The sequence below is a fragment of the Taeniopygia guttata genome, chromosome 1 (genome assembly GCF_048771995.1).
Source record: "Taeniopygia guttata chromosome 1, bTaeGut7.mat, whole genome shotgun sequence".
Taxonomy (NCBI): domain Eukaryota; kingdom Metazoa; phylum Chordata; class Aves; order Passeriformes; family Estrildidae; genus Taeniopygia; species Taeniopygia guttata.
Genome location: NC_133024.1, coordinates 71,235,073 through 71,262,274, shown reverse-complemented (window position 1 = coordinate 71,262,274; position 27,202 = coordinate 71,235,073). Strand labels below are relative to the sequence as shown.

Sequence of the window (27,202 nt, the reverse complement as noted above, 5' to 3'; positions counted from 1 at the left end):
AAAGTCACTTTCAAATGAGCAAAATTGAACTGTCTACATGTAAATCTTGAAATCTCTCATTTCATACCTCCAAAACCAATGGTTGTTCAGATCACATGCCTCTGACTATGGCACTACCTTCTCTTGTTCTAAATTAGGTATGTTATGAAGGGGATAGAGATCCTATTTTCATTCCCCATACAGCATCCAGAACAAGTCTTTGATGCACTATTGTTAACAAGTGTAGCAATAATACAAACAATAAATAATAACTGAATAACTGGAAGAGACAGGTTGTCCTTTATGTCAGCAAGTCATGATGTAAAGCCTTATAAAGACAAAACCCATACCCCAAAGGCCAGGGAGAAACGTAGAAGCAGTTGTACATCACAATGAGGCAGCAGTGCCCTGGCAGCCAGGAGGGCCAACCCTGCCTGGGGGGCGTCAGGCACAGCATGGCCAGCTGGGCAAAGGAGGGGATTGTCCTGCTCTGCTCTGCACTGGGGCGGCCTCACCTCGAGTGCTGGGGGCAGTTCTGGGTGACACCATATAAAAAAGACATCAAAGTATTAGAGAGTGTCCAAAGGAGGACAATGAAGATGCTGAAGGGCCTTTTAGGGAAAGACCCCCTCATGGCTGAGGTCACTTGGTGTGCTCAGCCTGGAGAGGAGCAGACTGAGGAGAGAGCTCATTGCAGTCTGCAGCTTCCTTGTGAGGGGAAGAGGAGGGGCAGGCACTGATCTCTGCTCTGTGTGAGCAGTGACAGGACCTGAGGGAATGGCCTGAAGTTGTGTCAGGGGAGGTTCAGGTTGGACATTAGGAGAAGGTCCTTCACCCAGAGGATGGTCAGGCACTGGAACAGGCTCCCCAGGGAAGTGGTCACAACACCAGCCTGACAGAGTTCAAGGAACATTTGGACAGTGTGCTCAGGCACATGGTGTGACTCTTGAGGATGATGCTGTGTAGGGCCAGGAGCTGGACTCAATGATCCTTTTGGGTCCCTTCCAACTTAGAAGATTATGTGATTCTGTGTTTCTATGAATAAAATGATTCTGATTTGTCGATGACTTAATTTTAAAATAATATCAAGTAGCAGTAACAATAGTAAGACAACACTGCAGAAGAGATTTGTTAATGAATAGCAATATGAATTCAAAGCCCTATGGTACCAGTGGAAAATCTTAAATATTATTAAATAGTACCACTAAGCAGAAAGTATTCTATCAAGATATTGATTCATCTTCAATTTCACTATCACAAAACCAAAGAATTCTCAGGTTTTTTACATAAGAGCTTTCAGTCTGTCTGTCAGGTTCTGTACCTGTGACCCATCCAGTGTCTGCAGCAAAACAACTGATCAAAAAAACTTATTCCAATAACTTCTGCCCTAGGGATCTGAAGGTGCAAGGACAGTTTATATGTGAAAAATTATTTGATCTATGTCTTCACAAAGACAAGTATGTCCCATCTTTCCTGTCAGATGATTTTGAACACAGAATATTAAAGTAGCTGGAGCTAAATATGATGTTTCTAGATGAACAAATACTGGAAACAGCACATTAAATACATTTTCTATCTTTAGTCTCAGTTTCTGTCCTTGAAATTTTGATTTCTCTAAACCAATGATAATCCTGTGAAATTCAAAATCCCAGGTTACATATGCCTTATGTTCATTATTAGTATCATAATGCTATTAAACTTAGGGTATGATCAAAGTAGCATGGATTTATCCCAAATGCTCTTTGCAGATACCCGTGCATTCTCCCACAGTCCTAACATCAGTCTGGTCATTTGTATTTTGTTTTGCTTTGTATTTCCTTTGGCTTCAGACAATTCACTCTACTTGAAGTTTGTTCTGTAATTCTCACAAAGCTGTTCTGAGTTTCATATAGATTGATTGACAGATGAAAAAGTAGAAGATTCAGTAGCAATTATCCTCCATCATAGAATGTACTATAGTAATAAGGATGTTTTTTAAGGAACTATTATTTAAGCTGTTTATAAAAATAGAACTGAAAAGAGTAATATTTCTGAACAATTAACTAAATGGGCTATATTTTTAGATCAACTTGCTTTTCACATACAGGAAAAAAATCCTCTCAGTACTCCCCCCCTCACATGTTAATTTGAAAATTTACTCCACAACTTCAAGAATGAAGATGATACCTTCTTAAACCTGCAATAAAGAAAATAAAAAGCACTTCTGGCATCTTGCTTTTGCATGCATCTTTTTTAAAGTATTGTATACATAAAAAAATCAAAAAACAGTCAGCTGCTGTGGCACCTGCTGATTTCGATACTCTCCCACCAGGCCTTGTGGCTCACTGGGATGCAGCACTCAGCCTCAGAGCAAGTACAGCCTGAAGTAAGCAATGCAGAGCTGCATGTGCTGCTTTTGCTTCAGTGGTGATGTAATTGGAGAGGGCTTTTCCTCTGATCAAGTTCTCCACCCGCCCTCCTAAAAGATAAGCTGAGGTTCTTGCAGAGGACGTTTAATGTCATGCAGTCTCTCATCCAACACATGCTTCGTTTCAAGTTCCTTATTATGAGAACTGTGTGAACCAGCTGAAAGGATCAAAAGAGGAACAAAAAGGATGAGTTGGAAGTAAACAGTGTTTAAAGAAATAGCAACTGGTTTAGTCTTTAGAAGATGAGAAGCAACATGAAAAAATAAGAAAAAAGGGCACAACAAGGAGGAAAGGAATAAATTGCACTCTATCCTTGTCCTGTGGATGAGACAGAGTGGAATGGTTTTCAATACAGATTAGAGATCTCCATATCAGCTGGGTCTAAAGGCCCATCTGTAGACAAACGAAGAATAATCCATATCTCTACTTCTTCTAGCAGAAACTTAGAAGGTTACAGTATTTGTAGATATGTACCAATAGACACATACAATGAGATAATTAATCCTATGATAATTATTTGAAAGGTATTTCCCAGGGAAACTATGAAAACAGTGCAGACCAGTCAGTACTAGAGAATTTTGCCTACAGAGTATAGGGTGTCCCCATCAACACACATTATCTAGAAGTAGGACAAATGCCTTCATCACTAATTTACATGGAGATGATCCTGCTGTGGAGTATAATGATGGGCCAAATAACATCTCTTCTCATACTAGTTTCTGTGATTTCTATGATTCTGCTTACAATCACAAAATCACAGAATGGTTTGGGTGGGAAGGGACCTTAAACACCATTCACATCTAATCCCTCTGCTGTGGGAGGGACACCATCCACCAGACCAGGTTCCATCAAATCTTGCCTTGAACACTTCCAAGGATGGGGCATCCACAACATCTCTGAGTAACATGTGCCAGTCCCTTACTACTATCACAGTAAAGGACATACAAAGGCGACCAGGAACAGGGGGGAAAGGCTCCAAGAGACTCAGAAGGTGAGTAGAGTGAAGGTAAGTGCCTAAAGTCAATATTACCTCCCAAATAAAATACAGACACTGGAAACTGTTCTGCTGGTTCAAAAATTGTTAAAGAAATCAAAATGAAACAAAGTCTGACAACACGGATGCTCAGTCTCAGCCATCATAGCATTTCTATCTCAGATATAATTAATTAATAAATACTGAGACAATTCAATTGTCTTGAATTTGCTTGCTTTCAGGTCTTTGTTCAAAACAAGAGGGCAGAAAATTATATAAATGGAGGGAATAAAGAAAGTAGAGATTCTCATCTCCAAGGAGATGAGGTATAAAGAACAGCAATCATTAGGAGTAAAGATATTACTGCTTTCTCATTAATGATATGTAAAACCACTAAGAAAATGGTAGCATGTTGTTAGCAGCTTTTGGGCAAATTGCACAGTTCCTGAAGAAAACGTATTTTCACTGCAATCAAAGGCCATTTTGTTCATTTATGGTAACTGTTACGTTCATTTCTGAGCCATTATGAAACACAACTCTATAGGAAATAACAGTAACCCCCCTCCAGGAAGAAAAAAAAGCACAAGCATTGGTGTTTGGGGTTTTTGTTGGTTTTTTTTTGCATCAGTAAGACCAGATTTCACCAGAATGAACGAAACAAAATGGTATCACTTCACCTTAAAGAAACACCAACTTCTCACAATACTGAGGTACAAAACTTATAGTAAAAGTTCTATCTCGTGAAACAGCAGAATGTGACTAAGACTCATATTGGTTGCAGAACAGAAAAGAGCTTGTTCCTCTGTAGTTCTCCACCAACTTTTGCCAGCTGTGAAGAAAATAAAACATCTGAGTATGTGAAAATTGTCTCCCAAGTGCTCTTTCATTTGACTTTTTAGAATTTAAAATATTTTCAGATAAACTAATGGAAATTTCAGTGCAAATTTATTCCTAATCAAGGAGTCAAAACCCCAGCCAAAGATGGAAACACAAATTTTTTTACTTAACAAAAATTCTGTAAAATGTATGAATGTAAAACTGCTAAATGTTTTTTGTTTCAAAATTTGAAATGTTGTAGCAACTACTTTTGCTTGAATTTTCATTGCTTCCAAATACAAATAACCAATACTAAATACATGGTATGAGGTCATTTTACACTCCTATATCCTTCTCTCCTTATTACTAAAACACAGCATGACAGTCACAACAGATGAATATACAGGGTAAATAAGGACCTTCCTATACTGTTTTTTCACTGCTGGGTTACTCCACCGCCCTCTACCAGTGCTCTCCACAGCCTAGAGGATTACCCTAGATGTAACCCTAACCATAGGCAGAGCAGTAAAATCAGCCTTGGGCTAAGGCTGGTTCAAAAAAGAACACCATAGTAAAAAATGCAGCAAACCTCAGCTCAGGGAGGAAATGATGCTGTCTGGCTCAGGATCAGAATAGCATTATTACAAGTATACTATATTACATTTATATACTATTTAAAGAGATACTATACTATTCTACATACTTACTTCTAACTAACCTAACAACTCCTGACACCCCCCGGCTCAGAGTCTCAGACACAGCTGGATCTGATTGGTCATTGAAAACAAAGACCCTTCACCAGAAGCCAATCAAGCCATCAGTTCAGGTAAACAATCTCCATACCACATTCCACATGGGGAAAACAAAGGAGCAGACATAAAGGTTGTGTTCTCTTCTTCTCTCTGTGCTTCTCCTGAGAGACAGAATGATGTCTCTCTGTCCAGAGAATATGAATGTCACAGAAAGCTGTGGAGGAAGCCATGTTTTGGCAGAGAAAAGACATTCACTACATGAATATGTGGAACTCTGAAAAGAAGAAAAGAAACCCTGCCTCAGGCAGAACAGACTATATAAGAACTGCTTTGAACATAGGAGACCTTATGCTGTAGAGGTCAGACCTTTGTTTCACCCAGTGCCAGTCCTGGGCTCGGCACTGTCCTTTTCACTGTGGCTATCTTAGACCAAATCTTGGTAGTGAAATTAAAATCTATTTTAATAATTATTAATTTGGCTTGAACATTTTTACCTATAACACCCTTGGCATGCCTTTTGCTGCTGCAATGTGCCTGGAGCTCTGGGTTTTGTGGTATTCAAAACCCTAACCCTTTTCCTCCCTGATGCAATTTAATTCCATTACATCTTACCCTACCTACCAAGAATCAATGGTTCCCCTTCTCTTTGCAATGTTTTTTTAAGTATATGAAGAGTCTTAGCATGTCTGTCTTCTGCCTTCTTTTCTTTATCCTTAGCAACTCCAGCTTCCTCCGCCTTCCCAGTCCTCTGTCCACCCTGTATTGACTCCTGTTGGCTCATATAGTTCTTGAGCTGTGTTGCACAAAATTAGTCCTCCCATTGATGTCCTACCAATATTGCACAGAGCCCACAGATTTCTTCTCATATCTATATCTTTCCAGAATGTTTACTGTTTTTGCCAGGAAAACACATTGCTGAATCATACTCGGCTTGTGACTTATTGTAGATTCCAGATTCCTTTCCAGAAGATTACTTTTTCACCCCTTGTTCATTTCCTGAATTTGTGCAATTTTTTATACCTGTCTCAGCTCACTGCTTTTGTTCCCCCACCCTGTGTCTTAGGTTTTATAGACCAGTATTCTGCATGTCAAGATCCTAATCCCCTCTTCCAGCATGACTCTAATTCCTCAAAAAACTGAACAGAACCGGATTTAGATACCTACAGGATGCTACCTGGTACGCCCATTTTGACAGTAGCTATTGATACCTACTCGATAGGCAATGTTATCTACCTAGTTAAGACCCAGCTCCATAACAGCTGCATACAGGCTACATACCCATAGCTTTGTATCAGAATGCCAAAGTGCAATACCAAACAATGAAATGCTACATTTTTGCATGACTCAGTTGCTGTGGCAACATAAATTAACAAAATGTACATTGTTGTAGCAGCTTTGTCATATAAGTACGTAGGCTTTTCCACACAAATAATGGCAGAAGCAGCACAAGATTCTCTGATGAAAAACTATCTGAATAAAATGTGATGGCTAAAAAAGGTAAAAAAATGCCAGGTGAAGGCTTAACAAAGAGCTGACATCTGGATATTTCAAGGATGTCAGTTTGGAATCAGGGACCATAATTGTGGTTACATGGAAGGAAAGCATACGTGTCTACCTGCCAAAGGTAGACACAACCAGTGTCAAACAACCAGTGCAGAAAGCCAACAAGAAATACACTTAGTTCAGGATCTTCAAGTAAAGCAGCAGTTATTTAAGAAGACAAAAGCAACAGGCACTGATACTGATGACACTATGCTGAAATCAGTTATCTGCTCTGGCATATATGATGGTCTCAAGCACAAGGTGGATCAAGAGAGTATGGGGGGTTACCTTAGAAGCAGGTTGTTGTGGATAGAAGAACAAAACACAGGCTTCCCAAGCCGAGAGGGTAAGAAGTAGGTTCAATTAGAAGGGCTGGCCAGGGCATTGAACAACCAAAGGAATGAAAGAGCCATTCCCTGTCTGAGGCAGAAAATATTCAAGTAATGCAAAACAGCTAAAGTGCACAACATAATTGAGAAGGTAAAGAAATTCTGAAAATATGAATGTGCATTTCTTACACTAAAAAGAAAGATAACTGATGTAGAGCTGTTAATGGAAGTTTGACTTGACAGAGATTGATAAGGAAGACAAGGGAAATCAGAGTTAACACATACAGGAGATCAGTTTTGCAGAAAAAGTATTGTTTATAAAATTTTGCTGTTCTATATTATGTAGTTATGCCAATACAGATTCTGGAAACAAAGGAGGTTCTGGTTTCTAAAGAGGGCAGCTGCTCCTGCTTTCCCTTTTTTTGCTTTTAAGTACTGATTAATCCTGTGAGTACATTCTCATTTATTAACAACTTTTTCTTTCATTAGCTGACTAGGAAAGTGCTGTGAAAGTCCCAAAGAAGCCACGGAAATCCTGAGTTTCAGCAAAACCTGAAGAACAGTGATGTAGGAATGACTGGGGGCATACAATGGGGAAGAAAGAAAGAGATGCGGGAAGTTCTGAAGGCATATAAATCCCCAGCCTTTGACTGTCCTACTCCGAGAAAGTCTTTAAACACTTACAACCCCTCCTTCAAAAGTACTATTACAGTATCGTGGGTGTGTGGTCACAGAACAGAAAAATCCTGATTTCTGACTCCCAAGTCAGAATCCTGTTTCTATTTTAATTGAGAAATAAGTTGTTTCCTAAGGCAATAAGAGGAAATGAGGTTTTACCAACGAGCAGTGCAGTGACATCAAGCAGCTCTTTTCATTTTGAATAGCCCTCCCATTTGAGCAAACGTAACTCATGCCTATGAGTGGCATGTTTTAATCACTCACAATGTACTGTAGGTTTACAGAATCACAAGATCTTCTAAAGAGGAGATGAGGTCAAAAAAACCACTTTAGACAAACTCAGGAAGAGCTATAGTATACTAAGAAAAAGAAGTTAATGTGAAATTCTCATGATTTTAAGTAGTTTCAAAATCAATTCCATATTGCTCTGTTCTCTCTTATTCTGATAATTGAGAATCATTTTCTCCAGCATTGCAGTGCTTTTAACTGACTCATATGCTTCTCAATCACCAGCAAAGGCTTCCATAATAAGCAGCAAAGTAGCACTACAAGTGTCTCATTCTTTTGTTTTGCTTTCATCAATTTCCCCTATTAAATTAATATTCATAGTCACATTTGAACACCACTCTGGCTCTGAAACAGCATCAGCATATGGGACTGAGGGAACAAGCATTCTAATTTCTTAAGTAGAGGCCTCAAATTCCTTCCATACTGCTAAGCAGGGGAGAGAGGTGGCTTTTTGCATCATGAACTGAACCCTCTAAATTTATGCCTAGGATGAAGATGAAATCTACTGAGAAATTCAACACTTTGTCATGAATGAGTCAAACGAACAAATCATGACGTCATTCTACAAGCTATGTCAGCTCTAAGAGAGGTTTGTGGAAACATACAAGAAAGCAACATAGCCCTGTGCCTTCACAGTCTTTTGTTTAGGCAAATCTATCACATTTTATTGAAAAGCATAATCCCTTCAAAGTGGCACGTTGGGCTCACATTTCTGTGTAGAATTTGTGTAAATTGGATGCAAAATTTTTTAAAATTGCCTCATTTTCTGGTGACTACCAGAAGGTTTTTATAAATTCCACTAGTAGAATAGCAGTGGGTGACAATTATACACATACATACACACACACACACAGACACATTTGCAGTCTGCGAGTAGCAATGGCAGTATGTCTTATCTTGTATACGATATTCTCCATCAGCTACAAGCTGCAATCACACCACCAGACTTTCATTCATATTTTCTAAGCAGCTCCTGGCGCTCAGCCGCCTCGGCATAAGCACAGAAGGCTGGGTGGGATGGTGAGAGGTAGATTACTTCAACTGCATAAAAGTAACTGCGGGGTGGGAGGAAATACCTCGTAATTAGAACACGGGACGGAAATTAAGGTCTCTACCAACTCTGTCACAAAGGGAGTTCGTGATCCTTGGCGGAAAGCTTTCCGACCGCCCTCTCTCCACCTGCACAGCCGGGGCGGCGGGGCACAGGGACACTTGCACAGCGAGCGCCCGTCAGCAACCCGCGGTTTTCTCCGATGGCGGCAGGACCCGTGCCGGGCCGGAGGATCAGCTGCCCAGGCCGCGCCGCCCGGGCCCTCCCCGCTGGCCCCAGCCGGTAACGTAGCGGCGTTCAGGGAGTGGGACACCGCGGCAACCTTCGGGAATTCACGGCGGGAGGGGTGGGGGGGGTGAGCCGTGTCCCTCGTCTGCCCGCCACCCACCGAGGTCCGGCCGGGCGGTTCCCCCGCCGGGTTTCGCGGCGCCCCGGCACCAGGTGCCCCGGTCCGTCCGCCCCGGCCGTGCCCGGCGAGGGGCGGCCCGGCGCCCGGGGAGCGCCGCCCGCAGCACCGCGGGGATGCGGGCGAGGTGAAAGCGACCTTGCGGCCGCTCCTGCCGCCCTCAGCGGCGGCTGCCGGCGGGCCGCGGGTGGGTGGCTGCGGGACCGCGGAGCTCGGCGGCCCCGGGCGGGCCCCGGCGATGGCGGCGGGGGAGCGCCGGGCCGAGGCTGCCGCGCTCCCACCCCGGCGCCGCCCATTGCCGGGGCCGGGCCGGCGTCGCGGCCCCGTGTTGACACACGCGCCGGCCCTGCCCCCGGCGCCTCCCCGAGGTCGCTCGGTGGAGGTCGCCCGGGCGGCGGAGGCCGCGGCGCGGCGGCGCTTCCCGGTGAGGGAGGAGACAGCCCCGGCCCTCTGCCCCGAGGGGCCGGCGGGGTCGCCCCGCGCCTCGGCAGGCCCCGTCCCTCCGGAAAGTTTTCCCCGAGCTGTTCGCTGCCGACCCCGAGCCGTGGGCCGAGGCGGCGGGGACGACCGTGCCCCCCGGCCAACGCCGGGCTGGCTGGCCCGCCCGCCGCGCCGCGCCCCGCCCGCGGCCGTGCCCAGCTGCGGCCGGCCCGGGCACACGCGTACCCGCGCGCTCCGGCAGCTTGACAAGGAATTTAAAACTTGTTCCAGGTACTCTACCTACCCTGCCGTTCCCCTGCTTCTAACTTTTGAGGTTGTTTTTGTGGCTGTTTTGTTTTTAATAATTCTGTGAGGAAAGTGTAGATGTATTCCCTCCGCTTTGTGAGAGAGGACAGGCTGCATAATTGGGCTTGCTCTATTTAACCGAACCGCAATGCGTGTTGGTTTCACCGTTCTCAGATCTGGTTGTGGATTCTAAGCAGTAATTTCTCGTAAAAATTAATTTTCAATCACCTGTGTGTTTTGGGCGTAATTCTGCAGGCATGTCTGAGTAGGTATGTAGGGTTGTATTTGTGGAGCGGTGACGCTATTTTCTAATGCCTCGGGGGAGGAAACTCCGCCGGGCTGTGCTTGTGCAGCACCTTCTGCAGCCGGACCTGGCTGGCCCTGTCTCACGCTCCCCTGCCTGGCTCTGGCTTGGTGCGTCTGACAGGGCGAAATAGCCCTTAAGCGATGGTGTTGCCAAAAGTTGGGTTAAGAAAATGCATCCCACTGAACGGCAAGCTACATTTCTTGAACAACAGATGTATTGAAATGTCGTGTTTACTGTGTCTTGTCCTCTTGATCTGTGTTTGCAAAGCGGAGACATAACTCATAGTTGCAGCTCTTAGGGTTATGCAATTAACAGCATACTTAAGATAGCAGTAGCACAGTCTTTTGATCTGGAAGGAAAATAAACATAGAAGTATGTCTGGGTTTTCAAACTGGCAGGGTACTTCCTCTTCCACTGTCTCTTTACCATGTAGCATTTGCCTATATAGCAAGCCAGTGAGCTGACAATACACCTTCTTCAAGGGTTACATTAGATATGTCTTAGTGAACTGAATTTTCTAACTGGCAACGCTCCAGGGTGGTACTACACTTCAACAGAGTGTAATCTATCATTAATGAATCTGAACTCAAGCATGTTGGCATTTTAAAGAGAATTTGTTTTGTCAGTGTAAAACACATTTATAGCAATTTTAGGGAATTAGGGGTAAAATTTTGTTTTCTCTCTCCCTGCTCCCTCTCCTTTATTAATTAGACCACTTAATATTGAAAATTTGAAAACTTACTTTTTATCTTTTCCTAATGGATGTAGTTGAACCAGTTTGAAATACTTCATCTCTCTACAAATCTTACCTTGGTTATTACACCTTTATTGCTGCACCAGACTTCTGGGCAGCAGTCACCCAGTGGTGCTGCAATTGCCATTACCATTTGCAATCCTTTTAAAAAGGCAGTTATTATTTATAAGATCCTGATAGAACTCCACTAACAGTATTTTTACACATCTGCAAATCAAAACACACATTCAAAAATATTGTCTTAAAATGTGAATGCAGAGAAGTGGAGTTTATTGAAGGTATGCAATTTAAAAACAAACCTCATACTCTCAACCTGACAGAGCATGAAGAGATTATCCAGACTTGACTCATCTGTGCAGATTGTGCATTTCATGCTGACTGCTGTGCTGAACAACACTCTGCTGCAGTGATTTCATTGACTGCTTCTCTTCTCTGGGTTGTACAAACCTTTAAAAACACTGTTGGTGTTCCAGAGCTGTTGATACTTTTGAAGAAAACTAGGTTTGTAGTTGGTGAGACTTGAAAAGATTGGAGATGTAGTTAGATATTTGATGAAACCTATTGACTATATATTTACTGTTCATTTTTACATGGGTAAGTCAAAAACCTTATGAAATTTTATTTTATGAGATCTTATACATGCTACGTGCAGTTGAAAGTACTCTTTAACCAAGCAAGCTGGAGAAAGAAAAAGCAGTTCAAAGTCAGTGTGAAATAAAATGAGGAACTTGTTTGGCTCGGGTCAGTTTTTGTTGTACTTGGAAATGGCTGCAGCTAAGCAACTCCATTTGGTGAAAAAGAGATGTGTGATTTAGTTTGACTTCTTTCATTATGGGATTCATAAAATCTTGTTTAGTATTTTCTGCATCATCTCCCTAACTTCTGTCTTGAACCAGTTATTAAAAAAAATTCTGCCCTTGAGAACTAAAAAGTCTGTTTCTTTTTTTTTCCCCCTAATTGTCCTTTATTTTTGAATTAAACCAGATCATAATCCGGATTTTTCTAGCTTCAGCCTCCAATGATCAATCTCTTCATAATCTGTATTTTAAATAATTCTTAAAAACTGAAATGATTATGAGTAGTAAAAAAGGGAGAGAAAGGTTTATAGTTACTGCGAGGAAGGGTAGAAAATGTATGATGTAAAACTGCTTTTCCTCTTCTGTAAATATTATTCCGCTGCTTTTGCTGTTCTCTGAAGCAATGTCTCACATGTAGCTAGGTAGTAATAGATAAGAGTTTTTCTAAGTTATTCAAGAGATATTTCACCATTCAGTCATTTCCATAGTATTTGTTGCCATGGGAGCTAGCCAGCGGCCTTATTAATGATTGAGGTGATTACACCTTGTTTTTTGAATTGGGGTACTGAAAACTGTGTCTGAGCTACTGTAAGAAACAGATCTTGTACAAAGACTGCAGCGAGTTGTTTCTGTGAAGAGACTGAACCGTTTCTGTCCTAGAACTGAAGTTGTAGAACGATGCTTTATATCTCTTATCATGCATAGTTATGTGTAAAATGGCTCATGTCTCCAAGCTTGCTAAATATTTACAATAAGTGTACTACTTCTACCATATGTTTGAATCAAGAAACCCATTAATTGAACAAGCCCATATTTTTATGCTTGAAAGAATTGACACTTCATTTTAATTGTTAAATTATATGTTAAAAGTAGACTATAAAAAAAGCAAAGGTGAGATGGTGTAATCAGAGTAATTTTTCTTACTTCCTGGCCTCAAAGTGTAGTTGTTTTCAGTTAGAAAATAGATAGAAAATCAATTGTAATCTGCTCATAATTGCCTTCCTGGTAGAGTTATGAGGCATTTCACTCCCTCTTCCTTCCCCTTTCCCCCATTCCTTTTTTTTCATACTTATTTTTTTTCCTCACTCTCTGTATTTTTTCTTCTGTATGTCTTGTGGAGTAGGCAGATCTCCAGAGCTAGAGGAGATTTTTCATTGAAAAGCTCTTAATCTTTAAATGTTTTTGTGTAACAGCTTGAGGCTCTGTCAAAAAGCATATTCCTTACCAAGTTGTTTAGTGATGAGCAGAAATTGACGGAGGTTTTTGTAACCTTGGGGCTTTCTGCTTAGATGAACCAGGCACTTCTCTTTTACCTATCAGGATTGATTACTTCAGGTTAGATCACATGTCTTATGTAAAAAGCTTAGCTTACGCTGCCAAAAATCCAAATTGCTTTTTCCTTAGCATGAAGTGCTGGGTTTGACATTCGACACTGACTTTTCACATTCTGCTAGGGTGTTGTACTGCTCATTAAAGAATTATTTTAGGGCTTTGGTCAACTCAAGATACATTCATTCTTGAGTTATAGCTGCAGAATGAGAATGCTCTGTGAGCATACCTAAATTTTAAGAGTTGTACCTCTGCTGTCCTGACTCAAAAGATCCAGACGAGATGTTTTCAAGGTTTTCCCTGGGGAGTAACGTAGCTCACCCTCTGCAAATGTGAGATTTATTGTTCTTCCAGGTTTATGTCACAGCAAGCACCAGACTACCTCTCCTGACGTCTTGACCATTTTAAGGTAATGTTTGCTTGATTTATGATACCAGTGTAACACTTTAAAATTTGACATATGTCATCCTCCTCCCTGGGAGAGTGGGTGTCTATTTATATATTTATATGTACATATGTGTGTGTACAGAGAGATGGATACAGAATAGAATTCTAGACCATCCCAGGTTCTGCTGTCCTTTAAATATAGAAACCTTCTCTGTGCTCATAAATGTAGCTCCCAATACCTCTGTTTTAGACCAGAGTGATTTGATTCTAAATTCTTTCAGGATAAAGATGTTCTTTGCATAAAATTTCTGCAGTATTATACAAAGTATTTAAAATGTATTCTTGCTTAAAATTACAGTTTTCTTCAGAGTGAATAATGAGGAAACTAAAGCTTTATTCAGAAGGAGGGAATTTACTTTATGAGAAGTTGGTATTTTGAGAAAAGAGTGGGTAGAGAAGAGGGAGGGGCAAGACATTCAGTGGATGGGAGTACAGAAAAATTTAATGGATGTTATTAATCCTCCCAGTGGAAGAAATAGAGTCACTTCTTTTGGTATGAAAGGAATGTCTTGGGAGGTGGTTGAAAGTTGCAGAAGAGTGCCAGAGAATGGAGAATCGGTGAAGCTGGAGGTGTTCAGTAAATGTGACACAGGTTATTGCAAATACCTGAAAAGCATTTTGCTTGCTGTGAGTAGGTAAAGCTCAGAGTCTGGGGAGCATCTTAAAGAGTAAAATCCTTGAGCCCTTTACTGCTTGACAGAAACTCACATGATAATTCCTAAATGTCCATTTGTATGAACCATGCTCCTGTATGAGCTGTAAAAAGTAATGTGCTAAGTTGTGAAATCAGTGAATCAGTCCCATGAAGCTTTGAAGTTGTGTGATGTACTGAAAATTTCAGTGTTGCTATGACTTAGACCTTTTATCTTAGGATTAATGAAATTTGGTGGTTTGGCAGAGGTTGTCTGGAAAAGGGGCAGATTGCATTTCCTTTAGCAGAAGGTACTTTCCTAGTCTACTTTTGTTCTTTAAACTGTTAACACAAGTAGCTGGTACCTCATTCTTCATCTCTTTGCTCTCATAGTTGCCATTATAGTTAGTGCCTTGACTCTCAACAGGTCTCTTCAATCCTTTGTGATCTGTAAAGCTAATACTTGAATTGCTGAGTTATCTGTCTTTCCAGATTCAATACATGGCTTCATTATTGATGAGAGACAGTTCTCTTATAAGAATGCCATAAACACTTACGTGGAGATCTCAGCTTTGTCTTAGTGGAGAACCTTAGAGCCTCATAGCTGCAGAACATCCCCTAAGGCTTTTCCACCTTAAAACATTCAACTAATGTGGGAATCTCAGATTATTTTTCCTTCAACAGAAACTTCAATACATGCTATTTGTAATGCCACATACACCTCTGGAAATGGTTTGTTCTGGCTAGGGAAGGACTGTGATGTGCAAGTGCCCAGGGCTGTGCACCTGGGTTCACAAGTCTCTGTAGCAGCTGCTTCTGGGGTTTGTGCTGCCATTCTTGCTGGGTTGCCAACCAGGCTTTTGCCATCCTTGCCGAGCTGTGAGTTGGACTTGTTAGTGCTGGAACTGTCACTGTTGGGATTACAGTCTGGGTTTCTTGAAGTTGTTGAGCTATAGCACATGCTTTCTGGTGAAAGACTAAAATCAGAGTTTTCTGCTTCAGCTGCTGTTTCTCAGCCACTTGTTCACTTCTCTTTTCATAGTTTTTTATTCTAGCTGTTATTTTCTTCTGTGGAAGAAAATAACATCTGCTATCATGCGTACATTGATGGGACTTTCATCTGGTTTCAGCAAAAGACTGTGTGGCTAAATGTGTTTAGGCAGTGTTTACTTCCTGGAGCTTGACCTTACTGCCAGGACTCATTCAAAGTCACAATTTTTGTCTGAGGTCTTTGCCCACTTCTCTGAATTGAGCATTGCTTATAAATGAAACTTGGTAAACCACCCTTGCCTGATCATTTAGAAGAAACTAAGCTACAGATCTCACAGGGATTTAGGGTGTGTTTGCATTGTGAAATTATGCAGGCAGTTTTTTTTCAGGAGTGAGAATAATTGTTCTTTAATAAGTTTGATGGTATTGATAGAGTGCATGGCCTCTCCCTGAGGTTTTGTTCAGTATTTGGTGATAGTCTGCTATCTGATTTGTTTATAAAACTGGCTGCTCCAAAGTTTTATAAGGCTGTGGTAGGACTCTATAATTCACATGTAATGCCTTGATAAATTTTGGACATTAGTATGTTACAAATCAGTTTGCTTTTGATATATACATATGTTGCAAGAGAGACCTCAGATAAGCAAACTTATTAGTGTGAAATAAGCATCATCATCTTAAAGTTGATCTTTGTTACTACTTCTGTGAGCAGTTTGAATTGTTCATCTACAGCTTGAATGCACTCATCCTTATGCCTGTGAGATCTCTGATGAGAAAATGTTTGTAGTGGGCAGACTGAAAACAGATGCCTCCAGTGGGCATTGTAAATAGGGTTTAGTTCATCTGCTGACATGGAATCCTTTTGTGGACCGTAAAGCCTCATCCCTTGATGAGTGTAAGATGATGTTGCAGAAATAGAGAATAAGGCTAAAGAGGGTATATTAGCAAGAGGATTGCCATCAGGCCAAGTGGAATGATCATTTACCTCTTTTTGGCACTGGTGAGATTGTATTTGGAGTACTGAGTTCCATTTTGGTCTCTAAAAGATGGGAGAAGACACTGTCTTACAGGGGCCAGTCTAGTGGATGGCTACCAGGTTAATTAGGGGGATGGAGTACATTGAGTAACAAGGAGAGGCACCAGGAAAACTGAATTTGTTCAGCCTTGTTTAAGAAAAGACAAAGGGGGATCTTATTGCTGTCTTCAGCTCTGTAACTTATTTGGAGAAGGCAAAGTACTCTATTTGGACGCATACAACAAAAGGACAAGAGGCAGCAGTTGGCAAGGTATAGTGAGAAATTCTGGCTGAAGATGAAGAAAAATGTCACCATGAGAATACTTACACACTGGGCCAGGTGTTTGGGAAAGTTGTGGAGTCTCCAATTTTGGAAATGCACAAAAGGAAAAGACACAGTAATACTTGGTCTCTTTGAGCCGGGTCTTACAAGCTCTGAGAGACAAGTATTATCCCTTGATAGCTCAGCTACTTCAGGTGGCATAAAAGTAGCAGGATGGTTCCTGTGACAGTGTTGGAAACAAGAAGTTTTAATAAAAGACAAAATAACAAAGCTTTTCACCGAGAAAAACTGAGCCAGGGCAAGAGGTTCTTGCTCCTGCTAAAACACTTCACAAAAGCAATTTACTTCTTTTGTTCTCTTCTTATTCTAGTGAATTGCTTAGGCGGGACTTTTTGGCTTCTGTCCAATTTGCTATCCTTAAGTTTGAGGTGAAGTCTCCAAGGTCCTATGAGGTGTCTTTTAACCAAATTGAGGAGAGAAACTTCTGGGTTTTTTTCCTTTTTAAGGAGACAAAGGGTAACTTTTTTACTCTGTCAACAGGGGGCACATTCCTACATCACAGAGCAACCTAGTGTAGCTGAACCTGTATTAAATGAGGGTTGTTGGACTAGTTGACCTCCAGAGATTCCCTCCAAACTAAGTTATTTAATAATAAATGTTAATAACATCACCTGTTGTGAATGAAGTATTCCCATTTGCATGTCTTTATCAGATCTAACTTCATGACAAGGACTCTGAAGAGCAAAGAATGAGCACTGAGGGCTCAGAAGGGCTCAGATGTTAGCCTAATTAAATAAATGTGTGCATGAATTCATAGGTCTAAAATCTATCTGGCTTTTCAACTAAGTACAAGAAAATTTGGTCAGCAGTATTAATTACCACTTTAAAAGCTGCAGGCTTCTGAGCCCAGAATGACTCTGGGACTGCAAATAGCTGGAAAAATTACGTTAAATCACTAACACGGTTTGTCTCTTTCTGATGTATTAGGTTATTAACGATGAACAAGCTGTTTTATTAATGTGTAAAATACTAGGATTTCAAAGCCTGTATGTAGCTGAGTGTGGAGACTTTCCTTTGTTCTTTGCTGAGTTCAGGAGTACAGTAAAGGTGAAGAAAAGCTATACTCAAAAGAAAGGTAGTAAGCTAGACTTCTGTGCAGCTATTTTCTTTCATTCCAAGAATTCAAGTTCATTTGGAACTTTAATTTGCAGCTACAGTAACCCACTTTGAGTAAGATCTGGCTATTGTTGCCACTTGTCAGATCTATTGAAAGCTTCCTCAGAAAGTAAGAAACAGTTATGTGCTAAGTGTGTCTCGACAAACCACATGATCATCTCTGTTTTCTCTGATTCTTAGCTTACTAAATCTAGGTAAAAATTTGAACCTTAACATGTTCTCTGACTCTTTCATCCCAGTAGAGAGTAAATGGCAAGGCTGAAAGTCGTGCAGAAAATCCACTGCTGGCAGCTCTCTTGCAGAAGGCTCCAGGCCAAAAAGACAACTGCAGCCGTGTGGTACAGGCATAGGAATTGTGTCTCAAATAAGCATAACACTGTGATGCCATTTAGGGCAACAGAGAGTCCAACCAACACCTTGAACTGTGTCCAGGAACCCTGGAGATTATGGGGCTCTATTGCCAGCAACATGGCCTGAAACACAAGCTGATCATGTCTCTAGACAGTTTGAGAAGCCTATTTTCCTCTGATGAACCTTTCAAACTCTTAACAATAGTCTGTGGCACAGATAAAAGATATTAAGTTGACTAGCTACCTTTATTAAAGTGAAGAGAATACTTTTTTTCCACATAACCGTGTTAGTTTTGTAAGAGGATTTTCTTCTGACAGAACAAATTTGAATAGATGTACTTTGCTAAGCATGATAGGGTACACTTTGTACAGTTGTAGGCATTGTCTGGCCACCCCGTATTGTCACAGGGAAGGTTAATTAGACAGTTCAAATTTTCATGCTCAGAAAGTGTCCAGAAAACTTGAAGTGGGAGTGAACTTCTTTCTGGAAGGGAGGAGATTGAATCTAACATGTATGTATTGGTGGAAACATTTTTTTTTTCCTTGAATGCTTTGTAGCTCAGTGTCTCCTTAGATTCATAAATAATAAAACTAAAAATAAATTAAACAGTTACAATCTTAAAGTAAACACTGTTCCCCCATTTGTTGCAAAAATGGACAGTGTTTCACACTTGAAGTTTATGAGATGGTGTTGATGAGAGCAGTTGCCCAACAGCCAGCTTAGTGCATAGAAGGGGATTTCAGTGCTTTCTGGCTTGTAAACCCCTGAATACTTTCCCATAGAGCTTTTGTCTATTCCCCAAAAAAACCCCAGGAATTTCTGGCACTGTGACTTACTGCCCTCAGAAACAAGACTTCTGGGATTGTCCATCTGTGTGCATGCCCTGGTGTGCTTGTGTGGGTGTGGTTACAGTGCCTTGTATGTTTATGCTGGGGTTTAACCACATTTGAGTTGGAGCATCCACTCAAAGATGGGAAATCCTTGAGCCTGCTGTATGTCATTGTGCTGGAAGCAGTCCTGGTTGTGGCCCAGCAGTGGCCTGGCAGTGTTAGCAGGGGTTGGGTAGCAGGGCAAGGGAGGTGATACTTTCCCTCTGCTTGGCACTGGTGAGATAAATCTGAGCCTTCCAGTAGAAGAGAGACATGGAGTTACTGGAGTGAGTCTAATAAAGGGCTAGAAAGATGATGCAGGGACTGGAGCATTTCCTCTAGGAGGGAAGGCTGAGAGAGCTGGGGCTGTTCTGCCTGGAGAAGAGGCAGAGAAGACTTGTGGGTTTTTTATCAGTGCGTATAAATACCTGAAGGGTGTGTGCAAAGCAGACAGAGCCAGCCTCTTTTCAGTGGTGCCCATGGACAGGACCAGAAGCAGTGGGCACAGACTATTCCTTCTGAACATTAGGAAATGCACTTTTTCTGTGAGGATGACCAAGCACTGACAGCTGCCCAGGCAGGTTGTGGAGTGTCCATTCTTGGAGGTGTTCAGATGCTATCTGGACAGGGTCCAGCATCTGGCTCTTGGTAGCCCTGCTGGAGCAGGGGAATTGGACCTGATGTCCTACAGAGATCTCTTCCCACTTCAGCGATTCTGTGATGCTGTGAAATGAGCACAGCTTAGGAATCCATGCCTACAGTAAGTATATGTAAATTACAGTACTGAGGAAATCATCATCATCTTAGGTAAACAGTGGAGGGTTTATGATCAAAACTATTTAATTTTAAAATTAAAATCTGCTTCAGAAAATGTATTTCATTTCAGGTGCTACATCTCAGTGTGGTAGTGAGGGGTGATGCCAGTGTTTTTTGGTGTCACAGAATGCTGCTTTTATGCTTTCTGTGCAGTTGGCTGGTGTGGCTCAAGCCTCCTGGGCTCATCCTGTAGGCAAACTGAGGAGCTGCAGGTGGGTGTCTTGTCATGTTGTGATGAGCAGCTCATGGTCACTGGCTTTGTCTACCAACAGAAAAGTGAAGACTGGATCTGTTTTACCCGTGATTAGCAAAATAGTAGTCACTACTTATGATAACATTGGTGTTTTCTGCTTCTATTCAAAACCTCAGAGGACATCCTGATAAATGTTGCAGTGGTTTGCTCAGGTCTTGCATGCATCCAATATACTGATGATCTAATGGGATTATACCAGAAACTTAGACATTTTAACCTTCTTTTCAGATTATGCCCTGCTGGAAAATGCATCTCTGCTTTTTTAATTTTAAGGATAACTAGAGATAGATGAGTCTTTTTTCAAAGAGTGAAAGAACTCTTCACCACTTTGTTTTAATGCATTTGAGAGTGCATATTTTTCTACAGAGCAATTGCACTGCATTTGAAAATACAGCTTTAAAACATCGTGGTTTTGAAAGGTTAGTTATTCTCTAGGCAAAACATTACTCATCTTTATCATAAAATCAGTTCTTTTTCTGAATTCCAGGCACTCCTTACTGATCATTTAATTCCTTTGTATAGCTGTAGAGTGGTGTTTTTTGTCTGATTTTGACTGTGAGTAGATCCAGTCTAGAGCACCACTTACCACTCCTCAAAACTAGGTGAACTTCTTTCAAGTGTTCTACTTAAGATAGTCTATCTCTTTGTATAACTTGAAAATAATATGTTTTTATTGCCACCTTGTAATTGTAAAGATAAGCATCTCCCTTGCAGTTCCCAAGTCCAACAGTAAACATAAGTTTTCCACTTTTTTTTGGGCTGAGTTTTGTCTGTAGCCTACAACCTTAATTTCTGTAATTTCTATTTCATAAATGCAGTGGTATGTGATTGATTTTACTTGTGCAGTGTGTTCTTGCAAAGGCGTCATTTAAGAATGGAGGCTTAGCACAAAGTTGTAAAATAAAAGATAATTAAACACATTAATGGGACAAATTGTCTTTCTAATTGCTGTAATAATACCACTGGAGTGATGGCCAATTTTATGTATGCTTATACATTTTATGTATGCTTGCATAAAATAATTCCTTTTTAAATAAGTTTTTTTTAAATTGTTTTCAATGTGTTTGAAACAACAAGATTTGTCTGGAACTAGCAGATTTTTTGAGTTTTTTTAAAGGGTTATTTTTCTGCCTTATAGTAGTGCTTCCCTAATATCTTCAGCCTCTGCTGTCTGAATTTCCCAGCTGCTCCAGCTCTCCCCCCTTTGGTCTCTCTCGTCCTTCCATGTGTGCTTTTCACACCACACTGGGCAGCGGTGTGGAGGGAGGATAAAGGGGATGCTTTCTTTCCCACCCCTCGCCCAAACCAAGAGACACCCTGGTCTGTGTCTCTCTGCAGCATCCCATCACCTCCAGGCAATTCAGGATTTTATGCTCACCTGCTGTTTAATCAAGTGGCACTAAGGACCTGATAAGCACTGCACAAAATGTCCCATACCTAGCAGCCACAAATACAGGATTTTATAGCTTACTCATCTTGCAAGACCAGAAATTTGAAGGAGCTGTTGCATTTGAAGGAGCTGTTGCTATGTCTGGATTTAATTTATTACCTCTTTGTATTTTGAGTGTTGCAATAGGGAGCTGTTGAACTCATTATTGGATTTGGAGGTTTTAGCACAAGAAGTAGAACTTGCTTTGTCCTTTTGTGCTGTGTGCCTTGTGCTTGCTTTGTACTTTCTGGTGATGCTCTTACAGCCTTTCACAGATGTGATGGCAGAGCCCCACTGTTTCCTACTAAGGTGTCTTTTATGAGCTCATCATTCCTACAAAGAAGCCTCATGTGCTTGATAAGCCTTAATGTGAATGCTTTTCTGTCATCACAAGCATGATTTAATAGGATGATCTGACACCTTGTAAACCTTCAACAACCCAACTTCTTTTAGGGAGGAGCTGAGAAGATACTTCCAGAAGAGGAAGCTGGTTTAAGTAACTGATGTTGTGCACAAGATAGAATTAGAAAATGTCTTCTTAATTCACCCAACCATAGCTTGCTAGAGTATTTTCTGTAAATTTAACAATATAATGTAAGTCTTCAGATTGTATCCATTCTCATTTTGGTCATAGTGCTGCAGCATGCTGTTTGCATGAACTTTAATCTGCAACTAAAGTTCCCTGGTTCCCTGAAGACCTGCACTTGGTAGGTGGAGAGTTTGGGGGTACACAAAGCAGGATTACGTTGTTACTGTAGAAGACGTAGAGGGGGCAGGTCTTTGCAAGTGAACTTCTTGCAGTGTTATTTTTAAGGCAGTTTTCTAAGCTGGGTAATACACTTGCACTAGTTGTAGTTGTAGAACCGTAAATACAACAGTTCTCTGCCACAGAGTACTCTTTTATGGATGTATATAAAAGGTATATATGTGTCTCTGTAAAGTAAGCATCTCTGTATTGCAAAACAAATGCCTGGCTCTAATCAGAGAGATAACAAGTGACTAGCCAAGTGATCCTGCTTGCATTTAAGTGCAGTTCTTGGACATAGGTAAACTGGACTGGCTTCCAGTTTTGCCTACAGAAGTTTTAATATGCTTAACGTTATCCAATACCGGCAACTGAGGTAGTCTAAATACCACAGCAGGGACTGATTAGCTTTTTCAGATCACTGCTTTTATTTGCTGTTTGCAAAGAGGCTTAATCCAGTGCTGGGGATCAGGCATCCCACTGTGCTCGTGGGTAGCTTTCTCTCAGTCTTTGTGTTCACAGTGGCTGAAATTAGTGTGGAGTCTCCTCCTGTCTCTGACTAAAAAGGTCCAAAATTGTGGTGTTAGTAGTTGTTTTTAGGAGTGTTTAATGGACAGTGTGGAGAAACTATGGTTGGAGTTTTTTCTTTGAAGCTTAATATCTGGGCACCTGATAAGTGCATCAGTGTAATAGCATGACAGTATGTAATTTTATTTACTGTGTTAATTACATTCATATCTGCATAAAGCTTGGAAAGTTGCTCAAAGCAATTCTAACAAACCTATTCTCATTCTTTTCTTCTATTAAATCACAGCAGATATTTCTCAGCAGTTTGCCTGTCCTCACAAGCAGAGGAGGACAGCTGCCTCTGTGTCTCTCATTATTGCTTTTAGTCATGTAATGATGCTGAAGTTTAGTAAATATGCTTTTCTAGTAGTCATTCAGATGAACATTTGCAAATGCACAATCTCTTCCTTCTTTATTTTGACTTGTCTTCAGTTGAAGTTACCAGCAGTGGCAAATTATTATTTGAAAGTCCACAGTGCACCACCTTTTTTTACCAAGCATCAAACCTTGCTACAATTATGTTGCTAAATGTCTGTGTTGGGCAATGGAAATGTGGGCAGTGAGGGGAGATGTGGACTGGAGTTTGTGTTTCTATGTGGATTACTTCAATTGAAAATAAAAACAATAAAGATCTGGCTATAGCCTAGCTCCAGACTTCTGTTCAAATATTCTGTCATCTAGAAGAGGTGGAAAGATCTTGGCATCTAGAACAGATCTGTGAAAAAGTAAAAGAGGAAAGCAGTTGTGTTGCAAACAAATATGAGGGACTCCAGAATAAAAGAGTGGTTTGTAGTTCCTTTCTATCAAGTGCTCTAATGTTTCAACTGCTTAAAAATATCCATTATTCCATATATTAATATTATGTGTTTTTAGTTTAAATGTTTTCACTCCCTCCATTGAAATTACTCATAAGTACTCTTACAGTTGTGTGTAAATGCAAGCTTGTTGCAATTATTGACTAATGTAGAAAAGTGTCAGAAAATTCAGAAAGCAGTTTCTGAATGCATTTCAGTGTTTAGTGTGGGCTCCTTTCATACCTCCTTGTGCTTTATATCACTATGATTAATTTTGCTAACAAGAAAAGGGGATTACAATAGCTACTGATAGATTTATTTTTCTTTAATATTTTTCTTGACAAAGAACATTTTGTTTCCATAATAGAAGGGGTTATATTCCTTCAGACTGATACATTTTAATAGAAACTCACAATTTTTACTATTTAAAAAATAATTCTTTTCTTTGTTTCATGAATTAGAAACAATGAGGAGAAGCTGAAGTCTGCCCAAGCCAGGTGTTTCTTGTTGGCAGCCTGCTCCCTAATGACTCTGGCTCTCATACAGCAGCTGCCTGCTAGTCTCTTTTGTATGGCCTATTGTTGCTGCACACCCCTCGTTAATACACATGCTGCCCGGGGCAGACCCTGAGAATGACATCAACTTGCTTATCTTAGAAACCTCCGAACCTGATGCAGGATGGGGAGGTTGCCTTGCATCTGCCCAGCCAACTAATTGTGAGCTCTGCCGGCCGTGATTGGCTCCACAGCCGCTCGGTAGTAGGTTAAGCAAAGACATCGCGGGTCCATCTGTTCATCCATTCATTGTTCTGCTTGCTTGCCTGAAGTCTGCAGCTGAAATCGTGTTAAGGAGTTGCTTCTGGAACAGCTCAGAGAAACCAATGTCTGTGTGTTTTCCAGCCAACGTAAGTATAGGGGCTTCTCTCTGCACAAACGGGATGGTTCACCTTTCTGGTGTTGCAGCGTTATCAGTTTGCATTTGGACAACGAGCTAGCCTGTGTGTCAACTGAGATTTGCACACTTTGGGTGTCTCTTGGAAAAAGAGGGATAGAAAAACAGTTATGTGCTAAGATTAAGTATATTGAAGAGCATTGACTCACACTGCACTCTATTAAGGAACTTTTGAAAGCATCAGTAATGGTGCATTTCCCAGAATTTGAAAATGATAGGAGTAGCCATCAACAGAACAAATTCTGTAGCCCAGTGGGGAAAAGGTTTCAACTTCTAAGTTACAGGTATTTACCTTTTTTGCAAATAAGCTGTTACTTAAATGATGACTAGTAGAAAAAACTCTTAAAGAAAAACATGAATAGACGCCTTTTCCATTATACTACACCTTGGGTGAAATTTACCACATTTGTGGAAGTAGGAAGAGCTCTATTATAGGCTATCTGAAGATACGGACGTGTAAGATTGAGCATTAGGGCGGTCTCAGGTAGGAATGTGTTACAGTCAAAGGTTTTTAGTTTTTAAAACCAGTTATCAGTGTGTCAGATGTAGTCCGGCTGGTTTTATAAAGTTTCTAATCAGTTTTGTTTTATATTTTGAGTTCATATGTTAGGCTGAAGAACAAACACTGTGTACTCCATGAGCCTATGTTTCAAGGATCCTGTAAAAAAAAAAAAGTCCAAAACAAAGACCTTCATATATCAGTTGAGAGGGAAAGAGAGCATATAAAAGGGTTAAAAAGAGGTTTGCATTTCTACCACATGCCCTATTGTGTGAACATATGCATGAGTCTATTGAAAGTTTTCAGAAGATGGGCAGGCCACCAGTTGCTGGTCTCCTGCAGTTCCAGTAGACATCTGTTGCCCCAGAGCATTAACCAATCTGTTCAATGGGACATCCCTCCTTTGTTGGATAGAATGATGCAGACAACAGCACTCGCTCAAATACAATGGTAATTAAATACATAGAAACTACAGCAGTAGGTATTTATTACATATTCATTATTTTATTTGCATTGTTGCAGTATCTTTATCATTTGGATAACGGATGCGTTCTCTTTTCTTTTCTGATCAACTCTGCACTTCTGTTTGTGACGAGCAGTGAGTGTTTCAACAAAATTATTTCAATATTTTACATTTTGTGTTTAGGAGACTTAGAAAAGGTCTACCTCTGTGAAAATATGTTGAACTCTTTCCTTGTAGACTGTATCTTCCGAAACTTGTTGATGGTCTTTTGAAAATACACATTTTCTGTTATATTGTGCCACATGACACTACTTTACTCTCTTATTTTCCTCTGTGAACTAAATTTGCATTAAATTATTTATTTTATGCTCAACTGTAAGTGGAAAATATTCTGAATACACAGTAAAATATTAGGTGATCTGCTAGCCCACATCCCTTTGAGAAATATTTCTGTTTTGTGTGGAGGTGAACTGAGGGGCTGATTGTTGTTAATGGTTAGTTGAAAATAATGGCAACTTCTAAGAAATGGTAAAAGATTATACTTCTGTAATGAAGTGCTCATCTGGATTATTGTATTTATACCTAATGAATATATGTACAGTACTTTAAACCTTTAACAGTGAACACAGTGTGAGGTACTGTAGCTTCAAATAGGCTACAGTATAAAACTTCTATTATCATAGGTATGCCTAAATTGGGAATTACCCATTTTATTAACCTTTTCATAAATACAAATCTTTTACTGAGCTGTGGTGAGCATAATCAAAAGGGGAAGGTTTTCATGACTGAATTTTTTTTTATTATTTTTGTTTGTTTATCTTTCATTTGATTCAGAATTCATAGTAGATGCTTTTCTTAGCTATATTGCATTGTATCAGTCAGCATACTTTAAAACCATATGTGTGTAGTAAAAGGTCCTTGTGAATAAAGGAATTCTTAGCTGCTGTTGCTCCTTAGATAAGTCTGACCTTTTCTGGTTTTCATGAGCTTCATTGTCCTGTATATAGGTACACTAGTGTTTATTTGGAATACAAATTCATTCAAATTGACTGCCTGGCATGTTGCTCTTCACTAAACAAACCCAGACAAAATAATCAGCAGCATTCAACAGTGACATCTGATTTTCATGGTTCTAGTCAGTGAGTCTCATAAAGGACATCATGATTGGAGCTCCAAAGTGTAATGTTTCTAAGACATGCTACTGACCACAAATATGATATGCAAAGTTTCCAGGCGTTGTAAAAATTTGTCTGAAAATAAATGTATCTTGCATGCAGGGTTTAGGCCAAATGCCAGGAATAGTGTACTGCTTATGCAAAACTATTTCAGAAATATTTAGCTTTGGATTACAGTACAAGTACAATTTTAACTACCCTTTTAAAGCAATAATATAATGACTATATATTATCTGTGGGATATGTTAAAGTGGCTGCTTTTATTATTCTGTTCTTTAAATAGTTTCTGAAAAACAGTGGCGTTCTTTGCAAAACAAGCAATTATATATTGAAGCATGATGGAGATTGACAGGAAAATTAAAGCAGATAGATGTGAGGTTGATTATGTATATATTCCTAACAATGGACTAAGCTCAGGCTACAGTCATTTTTCATATGCAGTTGATGTGCAAATCATCTAAAGTACGTTTCATATAATGCCTGGTCTACAGACACATTCATATGCTAGTGACTTCTTTGAATTGCACTGGAGGGTGTTATGATTGTAGTTGCTGTAAAGCACTTAAACTTCAAGAAAGAAGTGATTGAAGAATGACTTAAGTATTATTTTAAC

At 40.4% G+C, this 27,202-nt stretch overlaps 1 protein-coding gene across 3 annotated transcripts in view; it reads left to right on the top strand.

Annotated features, from left to right (window-relative positions):
• Window positions 1-8,964: 8,964 nt before the first annotated feature.
• The window catches only part of ZC3H12C (zinc finger CCCH-type containing 12C), a 49,398-nt gene continuing 31,160 nt past the window's right edge, over window positions 8,965-27,202 (top strand). The window contains exons 1-2 of one of the 3 annotated variants that reach the window (XM_072931188.1): window positions 9,804-9,933; window positions 13,490-13,544. The gene's annotated coding sequence lies outside the window, so the exon portion shown is untranslated. Of the gene's footprint in view, window positions 9,099-9,794; window positions 9,934-13,489; window positions 13,545-27,202 lie in introns of those variants that run through there. The other 2 variants (XM_072931183.1, XM_032748890.3) reach the window with 2 other exon arrangements.